The 14,806-nt window shown below is 45.9% G+C and overlaps 1 protein-coding gene across 1 annotated transcript in view; it reads right to left on the minus strand.

Moving 5' to 3' along the window:
* The window catches only part of LOC138569863 (ATP-dependent translocase ABCB1-like), a 217,194-nt gene that overhangs the window by 187,710 nt on the left and 14,678 nt on the right, over nucleotides 1-14,806 (minus strand). The gene's annotated exons all lie outside the window — the stretch shown is intronic.

Here is a 14,806-nt window from a genome sequence, read left to right on the forward strand (position 1 = left end):
TAGCAAATGCATCAGCAGCACTCAAGGTGAGGTCCCTTCTTTAGGCACAGCTTAATTTAGGCATTTAGCCAATGTGGCGGTACTGCCAATTTCGGCAGACATGTAAACTGTGTAACCTTGGAAATACCTCTTGAGCTCCCAGTGCAAGAGGAGCAGCCAAGATACGAAGGTCTATCACCTATGACAAACGTCAATAACATTGTTTAATCAACATACCAGCCTTCCAGTCTTAGCAATGTTCTAATATATTTATTATGTTACTGCCCAATTAAAATAGGTTACCAAGCATCACACAATGATGGGAAATATGCAATGGTATTAAATTGACCATATTGTACAGCTCTGTGCGTGCTTTCATGAATAATTTTGCTTAAGCGGGATTTGTATAGTGCATCTCTGCCATTTACATGACCTTGCGGCACGTTCTATAACTCATTATACAGCCTTCTCAGTCTAAGTGCATATCTGTGGGTCACAATGGCTTATTAAGGAAATTTGATGTGGGCAAACATACACTAACAAGCATTAAAACAGTGGACACGTGGTGCCAAGAAAAGGAAGGATGAAGTCTTCTATTTTAATTGTATATATAAAGCACCTTAATCCAAAGCGCTGCACACAGTTAAAATTAAAATGATACATCAAAAATGATCATTATAATGGTCAGACAACAACAATGCTGAGAGCTAACAATCGGGGACGATGAAGAGGTGACTTTTCAAAGAGACCCAAAAAAGCGAGTAAACAGAGATAGACCGAAGGGAGAGAGGGAGAGTGTTCCAATGCAGGGGAGCAAGAAGCTGAAAAGACCAAAAGCGGGACTGAGCACAGGGAGGGGGAGGACCGTTCAGCCTAAAGAGGGAGGAAGAACGAAGGGAGCGAGAAGGAGTATAAAAAGACACAAGTGCAGCAAGATGATCAGGGGCTAAACCATAAAGAGATTTAAAGACTAAGCAGAGGAAATGAAATTTAATTTAAGAATGGAAAGGTAGCCAACCAAGTGAGACTGTAAGAGTCACGATAGGAGAGTGAACAGCAACCCAAACTGAAAAATGGTAAATAGATTTCAAAAGGAGCAAGACGAGATAATGGAAGGCCAAATAGTCTAACAGAATAATAATAGAGCCGGGAAAAAGTAAGAGAAGAGATAAGAATTAAGACCTCAGTCTTCCCGGCATTTAAAGTGAGAAAGTGAGACGCCATCCAAGATTTCATGGCAGACAGACAAGATGTAAGGGTATGGTGTTTTTCCGGAGTAAAAGATGAAAAGGATAGAACGAGTTGCGAGTCATCATGGTAAAGGTGATGAGAGAGTCCAAAAGATGCGGTGACAGGAGCAAGTAGTGCAGTATATAATGAAAAAAAGGAAAGGACCCAAGACTGACCATTGGTGAACACTGTTGTTGGGTGTCCTGACCCACGTTTAAGCTATCCTGCTACAACATTTGGTGCTGTGGGCTTAGGAAATTCAAGATGGCGGAAAACCCACATGTGCGCTGAAATCCAGGAAAGCTGCGCAGTTTGTGCGCCCACCAAAATGGTTGCCTCACTTGCCACCCACCAGTGCGAGAATGAAAGGCCGGGTTGCCATGAGGGAAATGGGTTGCCAAAGGAAAAACAGTAGCGCCGGTTAGCTTCAAAGCGCTTTAAAACCACCATTGGACTACCCGCACAGTAGTCTGAAACCATTGGGAATGGCAATGCTGATTGCCAAATGCAACCTACAATTGTGGGGAATTCATTTCTTAAATCCCAAAAATGGGTGCAGTACCAGTACTCACCACTATCCAAAAGCCGGCGTTTTAAAACCACTCTGTGTGTCTTTCTGAAGGCAAGCAAAATGCCTATTTCAAACCTTGCAACATGTGCAAAATATTCACTGAACACCAGCAGACATTTGGCAGAATGGAGTTTTGTGTGCCTACAAAATCTGGGAAATGAAGAGCCCAAAAACAATGCTTATAACAAAAATGCTATGGAGTCAGCAGCTTAAGCCTAACTACAACTGGATTTAAAACCACCAAAATCGAAAATGTTAAATTAAATGAGTGACCTATGTTTGGTGTCACATGCCTTTGTAACTGTTGAAATGTCATAGTTTTGCACTTAGAATCAGCATTCTAGCTGCATGTGTAAAATTACAAGTTATTTTAAAAGCAACAAAAAGTTAGCTGAAGGTCTGGCTTAAGGAACTTGATTTTGCCTAGCAACGGATCCCATCAGCAGTGAAACTTGAGTCACCACTGTGTTCCCAGGCCAACCTTCCTTTTGCTGCCCAGGCTAAGGATATGCCATCTATCTGATAATTGAATTATCTGTGCTCTGCAAGAGGGTGAACAAAGCCCTCTCCACTCAGGCAAAGGTTTTTTATTACAGACGTCGTAAAAAGTGGCTTCCTCCTGGAGAAGCTGGGAGGAGCACTGCCTGTGAGAGCAAGCTGGCTTGGCAGAACTGGAAAGAACCAGAAATTCAACCTTGTGCTGAGGGTAAACCACACCCCTTTGGAGCCAGAACATAACTTTAAAAAGATGAATAACTCATAGAGCGGACATGTGAAAATTTTATAGATGATACCATAATTCTTGTGATTTTTCTGCCCACAGTTTAAGACGTGGTAGGAACCGGTGGTATGTTCAGGGGGGTTTTAGCGGAAAAGTGGATATTACTCTAAATGTGTGCATGTTAAAAATCTGAAACTTCATCAGTTAATGTCCCTACCCCCTGCACACATGTATGTAAAGTTGGGTCCATGTCGGAAATTGAAAAAGCAGTTAAAAAGTGAAATATGTGCCAGTTCTGAATGCAAGCTCCCAGGAAGAGCAGAGTTTGAACAGGGGATACCTCCTGTAATGCATGATGGGTGCATATGATTTTAAAACAATATGTACCTCTGCAAATATGTATTTGTTTCAAATCTAGATTTGTGTGTAAGTTGACAGGAGGAGTGGACTTTCTGCAGGCTGTAAAATGACATCAATCTGACTCACAGTTCAGTTTGCCAATCAAGCGGAGGAATGGAAGTTTGACCAATTAGAAGCTGAGAGAGAGGTAGGGTCAGTGATGCTAGAACACACCCACATTCTAAACACATAAAAGCAGACAGACAGGACAGATAGGGACTTTCCAAATCCATTTGCAGCGGGACGCTCTGCCGGAAAAATCCATACTTACCTCCATCAACCTCCAGAAAGCCAAACTAGAGACTTCAATCTATCCAGAGCAGAGAGACCCAAAGAACCGGTGCCTAGCAGAGACCAGACCCCTGTGAGCAGTTCCAGAGGCCAGGCGCTGTGAGCAGAACCCGGAAAGACCTGACCAGACTGAAGTCCGTGACCAAGTCGCTTTCCTGTTCAAAATCTCTTGTGAGTACTTAGCAAAACTCAGAACACATCTCTTAGTTTAAATTCATCTAATTCAATCTATTTAACCTAAGTAGAACTGCCTCCTAGCTGTCACCTGTCATTCTAGCTGCAAAAATTTGTCACTTGTCATTTTGAAAAAGTGTGCGTTTAAAATTTACAAAACCAAAAACGACCTTTACTAAATTACTCATATCTCCGCAACCGTTTGGGCTAGAGACTTGCAATAACTTTGGAAGCTGAGATCCCAGGCTTTTCTAGGACCCCAAAACGGTAGAGATAGTCCTTGCGGTTCCTTTGTAATAGCGCTCGGCGCATCCGCGAATTTTACCGCGATTTGCAATTTCTTCACATGTAAAAACTGCGGCTGTTTGCTTTCCATTGGCCAGAAATTCGTTTAACCTGCTAACTATCCCTGCATCATTGCTAGTGTGAGCCTGGACTAATATTAACTAGATACCACTCACCCTGAACCTCTGTAAGGGAATTAAAAGCGTTTAGCATATTTCTCATCCATTGCTAGCACATATCAAAGCATTTGGGCCTGTGTTTTCAAATCTCCTATCTGTTTTCTGTTGTCTAAGCTTGCTGGATTGAACTGATTACATTGATTGCATTTCTGAGAACTGTGTGCTTTCCTCCCATTCCCTTGCATTGCATAAAGAGGGGGGGAGTGGATTGCCAGAGAAAAGTGATTACATTGTTTGGTTGAAATCATATTGAGTATTTTCTGTACTGCATTCATTGAATATTGCATCCACCTGAGCTTACATAAAGCATCCTCTACCACATTATACTTTTGTTCCTAATTACCAGTGTGCTTCCTTATCCATTTCATCTCAACTCCTTAGTAATTATAAAGAAGTGTGCTAGTGCCAGATTCTCTGTTGTCAATCTTTATCATATCAGATTAAGTGTGCTATTCAATTATTAATATATTATAAAGTGTCATATATCTATCTATTGTTTAAATCATCAAATAAACCTTTTAAACTTGCAAAACAGAACTACTTCTTGGCTCAGTGGGGTCAGGGGGATTCCAAGAGAGGGGTGTTATACAAGGGTAGTCATCCAGGACGCATGAACTGGACCTAAAGATATATCAATAAGGGTTTTCATTCAGTATTCTAGACTAGGCGTTAACTTGGCTGTAGTGCTGAATTGAATCCTCTTACACTGTGTTCAAGGGAGAAAGGTGAGGCGGTCTCACCACCCCACTCCAGTAGACAGAAAAAGTTCTATTAGACAGATAAGAGAACCAAGAAAGAACAGATCCCCTAAAACCGAATGAGAAGAGAATTTCCAGAAGCAAAGAGTGATCAGTGGTGTTGAAAGCTGCAGATAGATCAAGAAGAATAAGAAAAGAGGAGTGTTTAGAGTAGCGAGCTGAAAGAAGAGAATTAAGCACACAGGTAAAAGCAGTTTCAGTTGAGTGACGGGGACGACACCCCGATTGAAAGTGTGGAAGGATAGATAGATCATTGACTAATGAAGAAGCCTGAATAAACTAAGTGCTCTAGAAGCTTAGAAACATAGGGTAAGAGTGAAATAGGATGGAAATTAGAAACAATAAGAGGATTAGCTGAGGGGTTTTTTTAGAATGGGAATGATAGTTACGTGTTTAAAAGCTAGAGGAAAGCCTGAGGTAGAAAGACAGATATTGAAGAAAGAGACAAGAAATGGAATAAGAGAAGGATAGATTTTATGAATAAGAACAAATGGAATAGGATCCATAGGAGCAGCAGTGGGAAGAACCTTGGCCAACAGAAGTGACACATCAGAGTAAAAACAGGAGCAAAGTCAGAAAAGAAGGTCAAAGAATCAGAAGGAGGAGAAAATACAGTATTTAAAGAGGATGAGTTTACAATGTCCTGAAGTAGAGAGTAGACTTTGGAAGAACAGAAGAGCAAAGTCAGAGGCGGAGAGTGTAGAATAGAGGGATTAAGGGAGGGGAAATAAGCTGAGTTAAAGTTTGAAAAAGATGCCTAGGATGGGCAGAGTGAGTATAAAGAAGATCAGAAAAGTATGAGGATTTGGCAGAGTTTAAACAGTTGTCGTACAGAGTGTGGTAAGAGAGGTATGCTGAGTGGTTAGATGGGGAAACATTTTTAAGCCAGCATCTTTCCAAGCGGCAAAGAAGCAACTGCATTGAACTGGAATGAGAAGAAAGCCACGGTTGGACAATTTTACGAGTAGGCTGAAAAGTGGAAATAGGATATAGCTGCTCAAGACTTGTAGAAAGAGTTGATGAAAGCGTAGAGGAGGCTCCCTCAGCAGAAAGAGAACTAAAGTGCATGAGAGAAGGAAGGGAATTAGTACAAGTATCAAGATAAAGAGAGGAGTTAAAGTTGCATAGGTCACCCTGAGAAAAAACGTTGAGGGGAAGGGGTAGAGGGAAAGTGAGAGCTAGGTGGAAGGAGTAAAACAGAGTAACGAATGATCTGATAGGTACATTGGTAAAGCTAGTAAACTTTAAATGGAAAGAAGAACCAGAAATGTGAGTATAAGCAGTACAAAGTGGAGATAATAAATGAGTCAAGAATAGAAAGAAAAAGAAGCAGAATGAATAGAAGAACAGTGAAGACTAAAGTCACCAAGTAGAATAAGGGGAGTTGGACTGGGAAGGATATGACAGAGAAGATGGCAAATATCCTCACAGAATGACGCATGAGGGCCAGGTGGACAATAAATGTCAAGAAAAGAAACAGCGTGAGGGACAGTGAAAATCTTATAGATGCACTCGAAAGAAGTGTAGACAGGAATGTCCATCGTTGAAGCGACAGAAGAGTAAGCGGAGCGATAGAGTATGCTAATGCCGCCTCCACGGCCACTGGTTCTAGGAACATGGTCAAAAGAAGTCAGGGAGAAGTAAGAGAGGCTGCAACACTTGAATTATGAGGTAAGATCCAAGTTTCAGTAATACAGAGAAAGTGGAAATGTAGTCTGAGGAAAATTTCCAATACTGTGGAAGTCTTGGTCTCATCATACAAGCCCAAGAGTTCGTTGAGGTCTTGGATGTGTTGAAGGAGGTATTTGAAGAAAAAGAAGAAATTACAGAAACGGCAAAGCAATCTTGCAATGTTTCAGGAAGTGCAGGAAATGTATAGATGACAAGCACACTAATTTGGCGCTTGGATTTTTGAATATGTAACGGGGAGCCACGTGTAAGGAAGGCTTTGTGAACAGTGATGTGGTCCAATTGGATAGTCTTTGCCCTGGAAATCAGGTGCGAGGAGGCAAATGCAGGGAAGAGGTCACGTCTCTGAAATCTTTACATTGAGCAGACCACAGTTCTCTGAATTGTCTTAATACTCTGGGCTTGGCAACTCTGATGGCACTGCAATTGCATCAGGTTACACATTGCCTGGTAGAGAGTCATTGTCAGCTTGTCAGTCTCATAGTAAAATTAGATAAAGTCAGAGGAACAGGTCGGGGTGGTGCCGGAAGGTGGGTGAGCTAGTACAAAAGGTGACTATTTTGGCATTACTTTCCCTCCAGGTCACAGGGCGGGGTGGTGCAGGAAGGTGGTTGAGCTAGTACAAAAGGTGACTATTTTGGAATTACTTTCCCCTCCAGGTCACAGGTGAATACCACACAGTCATTGTTTTTTAATTCTACCTATGCTTAATCACCGACCTGGAGATTAACTACTTTGGCATATTAAGTTGTTGAACAGGAAACCAGAGGAGAAGAGTTCTAATGCTAGCTTCCATAGTCAACCTGGTGGTCTGATATGGGCCCAATCACCATTGCGCTGTGCCCCACTTGAAGCGATTGGAAAAAGGCTCAGAATTAAGGGTAATATGGAAATATGGTTCAGTGCACCGTCTACAGTTATGCAAAATCTACCACGGCCATTCATTTCATAGGGTGGGTTCATGAAAAAAAGATGGAGCCTAAACTCCGAAGACACCTATCAAGGCCATCTACAAGAAAAATACAACCTCCTCTTCAGATGCTGGGATGGCCCAGATGAGTCAAGCCAAGGTGCCCAAACCTTGGGGGTCTTTGTTCCAGATCGGCCAAATAGATGATCTCGAGAAAAAGGCACTCCCACTGAACGACTCACTGCAGAACAATAACAGAGTGCGGCCTGCTTCCTTTACAGAATGCTAAAAATAAAATCCAAGGGGGGTGAACGGTAGACATGGTCCCAAAGGTCCATTACCTTAGATGTTCTCGACACTAGGTAGTGATGGACATATGGTTCTTCTAGGCCATGGGTGCACAACATACGGCCCGCGGGCCAATTGCGGCCCGCCATGCCCTTTTGACCGGCCCGCGAGGCACAAAGCCTTTGTTGTCTTCCGGGCCGGTGAAAACACTGGCCCTTATTGGCTCAGCACACACACGCATCACGTCGCTCCTACGAGCCACGTAATGCGTGTGTGCTGCACCAATGGTGGGCCAGCACTACGGCTGGCGTGGCCCATAAGGCTTGATGCCGGAAGGCATTTCAGCCTTGGACCACGCCAGCCGTAGTACGATTCCAGCGTTCCAGCTTACCTGCCGCTTACCTGCCTGCCTTCCAGCACGTCGCCGGTAAGTGGTCTGTTTGTGTTTGTGTGTCGGGTTTGTTTTGCTTTATGTTTGTGTGTGTATGTTGGGGGGGTGTCTCGGGGTGTGTCGGATGTGTATGAATGTTTGTGTTAGAATGTATTTTGTGTGTATGTTGAGATGCGGGGTGGGTGGGTGTGTCGGGTGTGTATGAATGTTTGTGTTTGAATGTATTTTGTGTGTATGTTGAGATGCGGGGGTGGGGGGTGTGTCGGATGTGTATGAATGTTTGTGTTTGAATGTATTTTGTGTGTATGTTGAGATGCAGGGGTGGGGTGTGTGTCGGATGTGTATGAATGTTTGCGTTTGAATGTATTTTGTGTGTATGTTGAGATGCGGGGGTGGGGGGGTGTCGGATGTGTGTCGGATGTGTATGAATGTTTTGATTTGAATGTTTTTTGTGTGCTGATTTGGGGGGGTGGGGGGTTCGAGTCTGTATGGGTGCATGTTTGTGTGTGTGCTGAGTTGGGGGGTGGGGGGGTTCGGGTCTGTATGGGTGCATGTTTGTGTGTGTGCGGAGTTGGGGGTGGGGGTTCGGGTCTGTATTGGTGCATGTTTGTGTGTGTGCTGAGTTGGGGGGTTTGGTTGGGGTGAGGGACATGGGGCATAGTGTTTGGTTGGGGGTGAGGGGGCCATGGGGCATAGTGTTTGGTTGGGGGTGAGGGGGCCATGGGGCATAGTGTTTGGTTGGGGGTGAGGGGGCCATGGGGCATAATGTTTGGTTGGGGGTGAGCGGGCCATGGGGAATAGTGTTTGGTTGGGGGTGAGGGGGCCATGGGGCATAGTGTTTGGTTGGGGGTGAGGGACATGGGGCATAGTGTTTGGTTGGGGGTGAGGGGGCCATGGGGCATAGTGTTTGGTTGGGGGTGAGGGGGCCATGGGGCATAGTGTTTGGTTGGGGGTGAGGGGGTCATGGAGCATAGTGTTTGGTTGGGGGTGTGGGACATGGGGCATAGTGTTTGGTTGGGGTGAGGGGGGCCCTGGGGTATAGTGTTTGGTTGGGGGTGAGGGGGCCATGGGGCATAGTGTTTGGTTGGGGGTGAGGGGGACATGATGTTTGGTTGGGGGTGAGGGGGCCATGGGGAATAGTGTTTGGTTGGGAGTGAGGGACATGGGGCATAGTGTTTGGTTGGGGGGAGGGGGCCATGGGGCATAGTGTATCTAGGGTCAATAAAATATATATAAGTTAAACAGGCGAGATACAATAACTAAATAGAAATAAATTATAACATTGGAAAATGTGTAGTACAAAATGTAAGTTTGAAATGCAAATAAAAATTGTTACCCCTCAAAAACATTCTTTTTCCATGTGTTTAGTACAAATTGGGGGTTTAAAAAGCCTCCTGCCACGCCCCGCCTACCGCCCCGTCCACATTTACTTTTCGGGCCACTATAGCCCTCATGTAAGGTACTTTCGGCCCTCTGTCAAAATCAGTTGTGCACCCCTGTTCTAGGCACTCGAATACCCAGGCACTCCTAAGGGAATATCTCAATATAACTCAAAGAGATACAATCTTGAATATGTCTCGTGTTTCAGATATTTATTTTGCACAAGGGTGATGGAAAGGATACGGAAATCATATATGAATCAGCTGGTTCTGTTCACAGTAGTTATTTAAATCTTCAAACAACTGAAATATCTTCAAGTAATTTTGCAAGTGATCAGTGAAAATAGATACATTGAATATGTACAATTAAGAAAGGTTTTTGTTTCCTTAAGACACATACGACACAATGTAACTCTACAAGAGAATTCCTAGTTGTAGGCCACGGAGGTGGAGTAAATGGTGCTCCTGCTTCAACTGCGTGTTTGTGGAATCAAACTCTCCCTTCTTCAGGTGGGTACATCCGGTCTTCCTTTTGAGAATGTTGGCTGCTAGTGGTGCTTCCGGAAGTGGAAGTCATTGTAACTTCTACTTTAGCCACACACGTTCAACCATTGAAACTATGAATTGCTGTTTAGGTCACTGTGTGGTTTCATGAATAAGTCCTCCAAAGAAGTGGATTACTGCATTGCTACACAGGTGGAAATGTAGTCAGTGGAAAATAAAAGTGTGTTATCCTGGTCAAAGCTAACAGACAACAACGAGCTATTTTGAGCGACAACTCGATTCAGAGAAAAATGTGTATGATTTCTCCTCCACCAGGATCCACACAGGACCTTTTAACGCAAGTTGGCTAATATAAATCATTCTTGCACTAAAGAGAAGTAGAATTAAACCATTATCCCTTTTACAAACTTTTAAATACCAATTCGGTTTACATTCAACTCTTTTCCTGAAAGGATTTTACTGTGAACGCGTACGTTTTTTTTCCAGGAATCAGGGGCCTTTTGGCTTACTGCACAAAAACCCAGACTCATTTAAAAGTGGAAAAGGTCGCTTTAATGTGACAGGCCAAAGCTTACAATCAAAACGCTTAACTGGCTCCATGGCCTAACAAGCTAAAGAGATGTTTGAACAATTAATTAAAGAACTTAAACATTTTCATTTTCCCCCCAACAATTAAATAATTAAATAACCAATTTCCTCCCTAATGATCCCTTGGATCCTACCGTCTCCTTGCCCCTTTTCCAGGCGTCCCGCTTTCTCCCAGGGGCCATGCCCCTCCAGGCTCAATACCTGTTCCCCGGGGTGACCTGTTTGTGCAAACAGCGCCACCCCCTCCTTTTCCGTGTCATTCCCCCCATTGTGCTTCCCTCCCCCCACATCAAAAGGGGCCATGCCCCTGGCGCCCCGACCCACTTCAACCCCTTTAAACTCCCCTCTACACCAAACTCCCCCTTCCTATGACCTGCAGCCAGCCTGACCTGCCACATCAGCAACAATATATTACCCACAAACATGCACAATGCCCTGACCTGTCACACGAAACTACCAACCCTGCCCTCATAACAGACCCCCAAAGAACCATAAAAAACTACCCCTGACATCTAGAAACCCCCCCCCTAATCCCATGAACAATGCATCCCCCCCCTTATACCATAGCTGACATTTCCCTAAACCAAAATGAAGGGGTGGGAGGGCGGGACAATTACCAAGTCCTAACTGTTGCCTGCCTCCCGAACCTTCCCTGAGCCCTTAAATACCTCTAGGGAGGCGCTCTGCCCCCCCACGGCCACTCGCTGGCCGTGTGCAGCGCCAAAAACTCCCCGGGGGGAAACGCTTCGCGTTCCCCCCGGGGCCCTTCTTTTGGCTTACTGCACAAAAACCCAGACTCATTTAAAAGTGGAAAAGGTCGCTTTAATGTGACAGGCCAAAGCTTACAATCAAAACGCTTAACTGGCTCCATGGCCTAACAAGCTAAAGAGATGTTTGAACAATTAATTAAATAACTTAAACATTTTCATTTTCCCCCCAACAATTAAATAATTAAATAACCAATTTCCTCCCTAATGATCCCTTGGATCCTACCGTCTCCTTGCCCCTTTTCCAGGCGCCCCGCTTTCTCCCAGGGGCCATGCCCCTCCAGGCTCAATACCTGTTCCCCCAGGGTGACCTGCTTGTGCAAACATCGCCACCCCCTCCTTTTCCGTGTCATTCCCCCATTGTGCTTCCCTCCCCCCACATCAAAAGGGGCCATGCCCCCGGCAACAGAAAAACCCTCCCCCGAGGAGTTCTTTCTGCCCCAAACCCCCCCCCACTTTCCTACCTCAAACTCTTTACCCAGTCTCCCAGCCAATAACCCATGTCCGCCAGGTAGTGATTATTCCCATACACGGACAAGTGTACCCCATCCTCCCTAAAGATAAGAAAACCCTCATATTTTATTTCCTTATGGTCCATGACCATCACCGCCACTGAGGCACAACATTTTTCCATTTCCCTGTTTATCCCCTTCCTGGCCCGCTCTATTGCTCCGTCACTTCTTGCTCCCCTCCACACTCTTCGCGGCAACAACTTAGTCCACACCACCACCGCTTGAGGCCACATATCCCTAATCCACACTAAATCCCTCTTCATTTTCCTTAGCAGAGCCACCCCCGTATCTCTCACCAGGTCATTCTCCCCAGCATGCAGCAACACCACCCGTGGAACCCCATAGCGTTCCCTCATCCCTGCCAATATGGGCAGCAGCTGATCCCACCGCAGGCCCCCCAAACCGTGCCATCTCACCACCACTTCCTTGTAACTGCACCCCAACTGCCTTCCAAACACCCTCTTCTCCGCCTCTTTACCAGCCCACTTCACAATTGAATGGCCAACAATCCAAACTTGCGCCAACTCCCCTTTCTTTTGCGCAGCATCTGAAACAGAAATCACAAAATTACTGACAAGTCAAATTATTCCAACAACAACATCTTGCCCCCAAAGTCCTCCACCATCTTTCTTCAACAATCCCCTTTCCCAAAATCCCTGACATAACCCTTGTATTTCCCCGACCTTCAACGCCCCAATCTTTTCACTTTATCTTCCGAAAAACCCAGCCTGTTACCCTCAGATGCTGCGCCCATCCTAAAAGAATGAGTCCCGAACTCCTCAGCCTTTTCTCCCACCGTGGCCAGAGCCTTCCGCAATACCCCCAGCACCTGTGCCGCTGTAACCGGCGATCCGTCCGCATGCCGGAAAACCAAACCTGACTTACCCCCACAGCGCTCCTTCCACACCTTACCTGCCTGAACTGGGCATAAAACCTCGCTCCCTCGACCCAGCAGGACCCAAGCGCCCCTTCCCTTCTGATCCGTCTTGGACCTTTTAATCTTGATGTCTAAACCTTCTTCTGTTATTCGCACATCTTCCCATTGCAGTCCCCCTACCCCCCACCCCCCTTTCCCCCAACCAACTCAGAAACCCTGAAAGCCCCAAAAAATAACCATGTAAAACAAGCCGCAAACAGTTCCCCCTCCCATATCGACCAGCAAACTCCCCCCACCACCTCAATCAACCTCTGCAACAATTCAGCAGATATCGGCCTCCTCTTATCCTTGTCCCTCTTACTCTCCCTTGCCCATCCTTCCAACATCCTACTCGCCATTTCCCCCCCACTTGGTTGAAAACCCCAAAACCATTTCCCGTAAAAGGCAATCCCTGCTAGCTTTCCTGCTATCGTTGCCCTTGACCAGCCCCTGTCCATGTATCTCAGAAAGAAATTCGTGACATCATCCCTCCTCCGCTCTTCCGCATCCCATCTACCCTTCCAACTACAAGCTCCTCCTCTAATAAAATCCTCCCAGGCCCTCCTGTATGACTCCTTAGATGCCACGGCCAATGAACCCTCCACCAGAGCAAGCGCTCTCAGCTTCCTATCTTCCACAGCTCCTCCGGAATCTGCTGCCCCTCCTGATCTGCATCTGGAGCCAATCCACGGAATCTCTGCCATTGAAAACGAGATAATGCATCAGCGATGCCATTATCCTTCCCTGGCACATGTGTTGCCTTAAACACCACATTCCATTCCATACAACGCAGGACAAATTCTCTCATCAGCCTTGCCACCCTCTGATCCCTAGCTGACTGTCTGTTTACCACATGTACCACGCATTCGTTGTCGACATTGAAGTTCACCTTCTTGTTTTGCAACTCCTTCCCCCACAACTCCAATGCTACTAGTAATGGAAAAAATTCAAGGAATGCTATACTCCTCCCTTCCTTCAACCATCTCTCTGGCCACTTTTCTGCACACCATTTCCCCCCCCCCAAACACCCCAAAACCACCGGCCCCCGCTGCATCCGAGAGTATCTGAACTTCCCATGTCACCGGGTCCCCCTGCAACCACATTGACATTCCATTGAAACTCTCCAAGAAGCGCAGCCAAATTCTGCAATCCTCCCTCACTGCCCCCGATACTTTTATCCGATGATGTGGGCACTTCGCTCCCGCCATGGCCCTTGCCATGTTCCTGCAAAACGTCCGCCCTGGGGCCACCTCCTTACATGCAAAATTCAGATGCCACACCAATCTCTGCATCTCCACCAGCATCATTTTTTTGGCCCCCACCGCTTTCTCCAACAGTCCCACCAATTTGCTCACCTTGTCGTGCGGCAAGCGTGAGGTCATGGCCACTGAATCCAGTTCAATTCCTAGAAATGTTAACACCACTGCCGGCCCTTCTGTTTTGTCTTTGGCTAATGGTACACCCAGCTCCTCCATCAATTTCTGAAACAACTTTAGCATTTCTCTGCAATCCTCCTCTCTTTTTGCCCCGCTAATGAACAGAAAATCATCCAGATAGTGCAGCACACTCTCCCACCCCGAGCTGAATGAGAAAACCCACTGTAGAAAAGAGCTGAACCGTTCAAACAAAGCACAGGAAATTGCGCACCCCATTGGCAATGCTTTGTCTATGTATATGCGGTCCTCAAACTGCAAACCTAACAACCAAAAGTCCTCCGGGTGCACCGGCAATAACCTAAACGCCGCCTTGATATCGCATTGGCCATGAAGGCCCCTCGCCCTTCCTTCCTTATCAGCTCAACCGCTTGGTCAACACTTGCATACACAACCCCACATTCTTCCGGGGCAATGAAATCATTAACTGACATACCCTCCGGCCATGACAAATGATGAATCAGTCTGAACTCCCCCGGAGCTTTCTTGGGCACCACCCCCAATGGGGATATCACTAAGTCACCCGGTACGTCATCAAATGGGCCCAGTATCCTTCCTGCCGCTATTTCCTTGCTCAATTTTTGTCTTACCACCTCAACATTTTCTCTTGCCGACTTCAAATTTTCCGCCCACCGCCGCACCCTTGGACCCTGGTAACCTAACCTGAACCCCTGACAAAACCCCTCACTCAAAATCTTAGCCCCTTCCCTATCCGGATAAAATTGCAACCATTTTTCCAACACACCCACTTTAATTGGAGTAAAAGCTTTTCCCCCCCAACCCCTTTTTCTGCACCTCTCCCCCTCCCCCTGTTTCCTTGTTGGAAACACTGCGTGAGAGGG

The sequence above is a fragment of the Ambystoma mexicanum genome, chromosome 2q (genome assembly GCF_040938575.1).
Source record: "Ambystoma mexicanum isolate Mex_15411 chromosome 2q, UKY_AmexF1_1, whole genome shotgun sequence".
NCBI lineage: Eukaryota > Metazoa > Chordata > Amphibia > Caudata > Ambystomatidae > Ambystoma > Ambystoma mexicanum.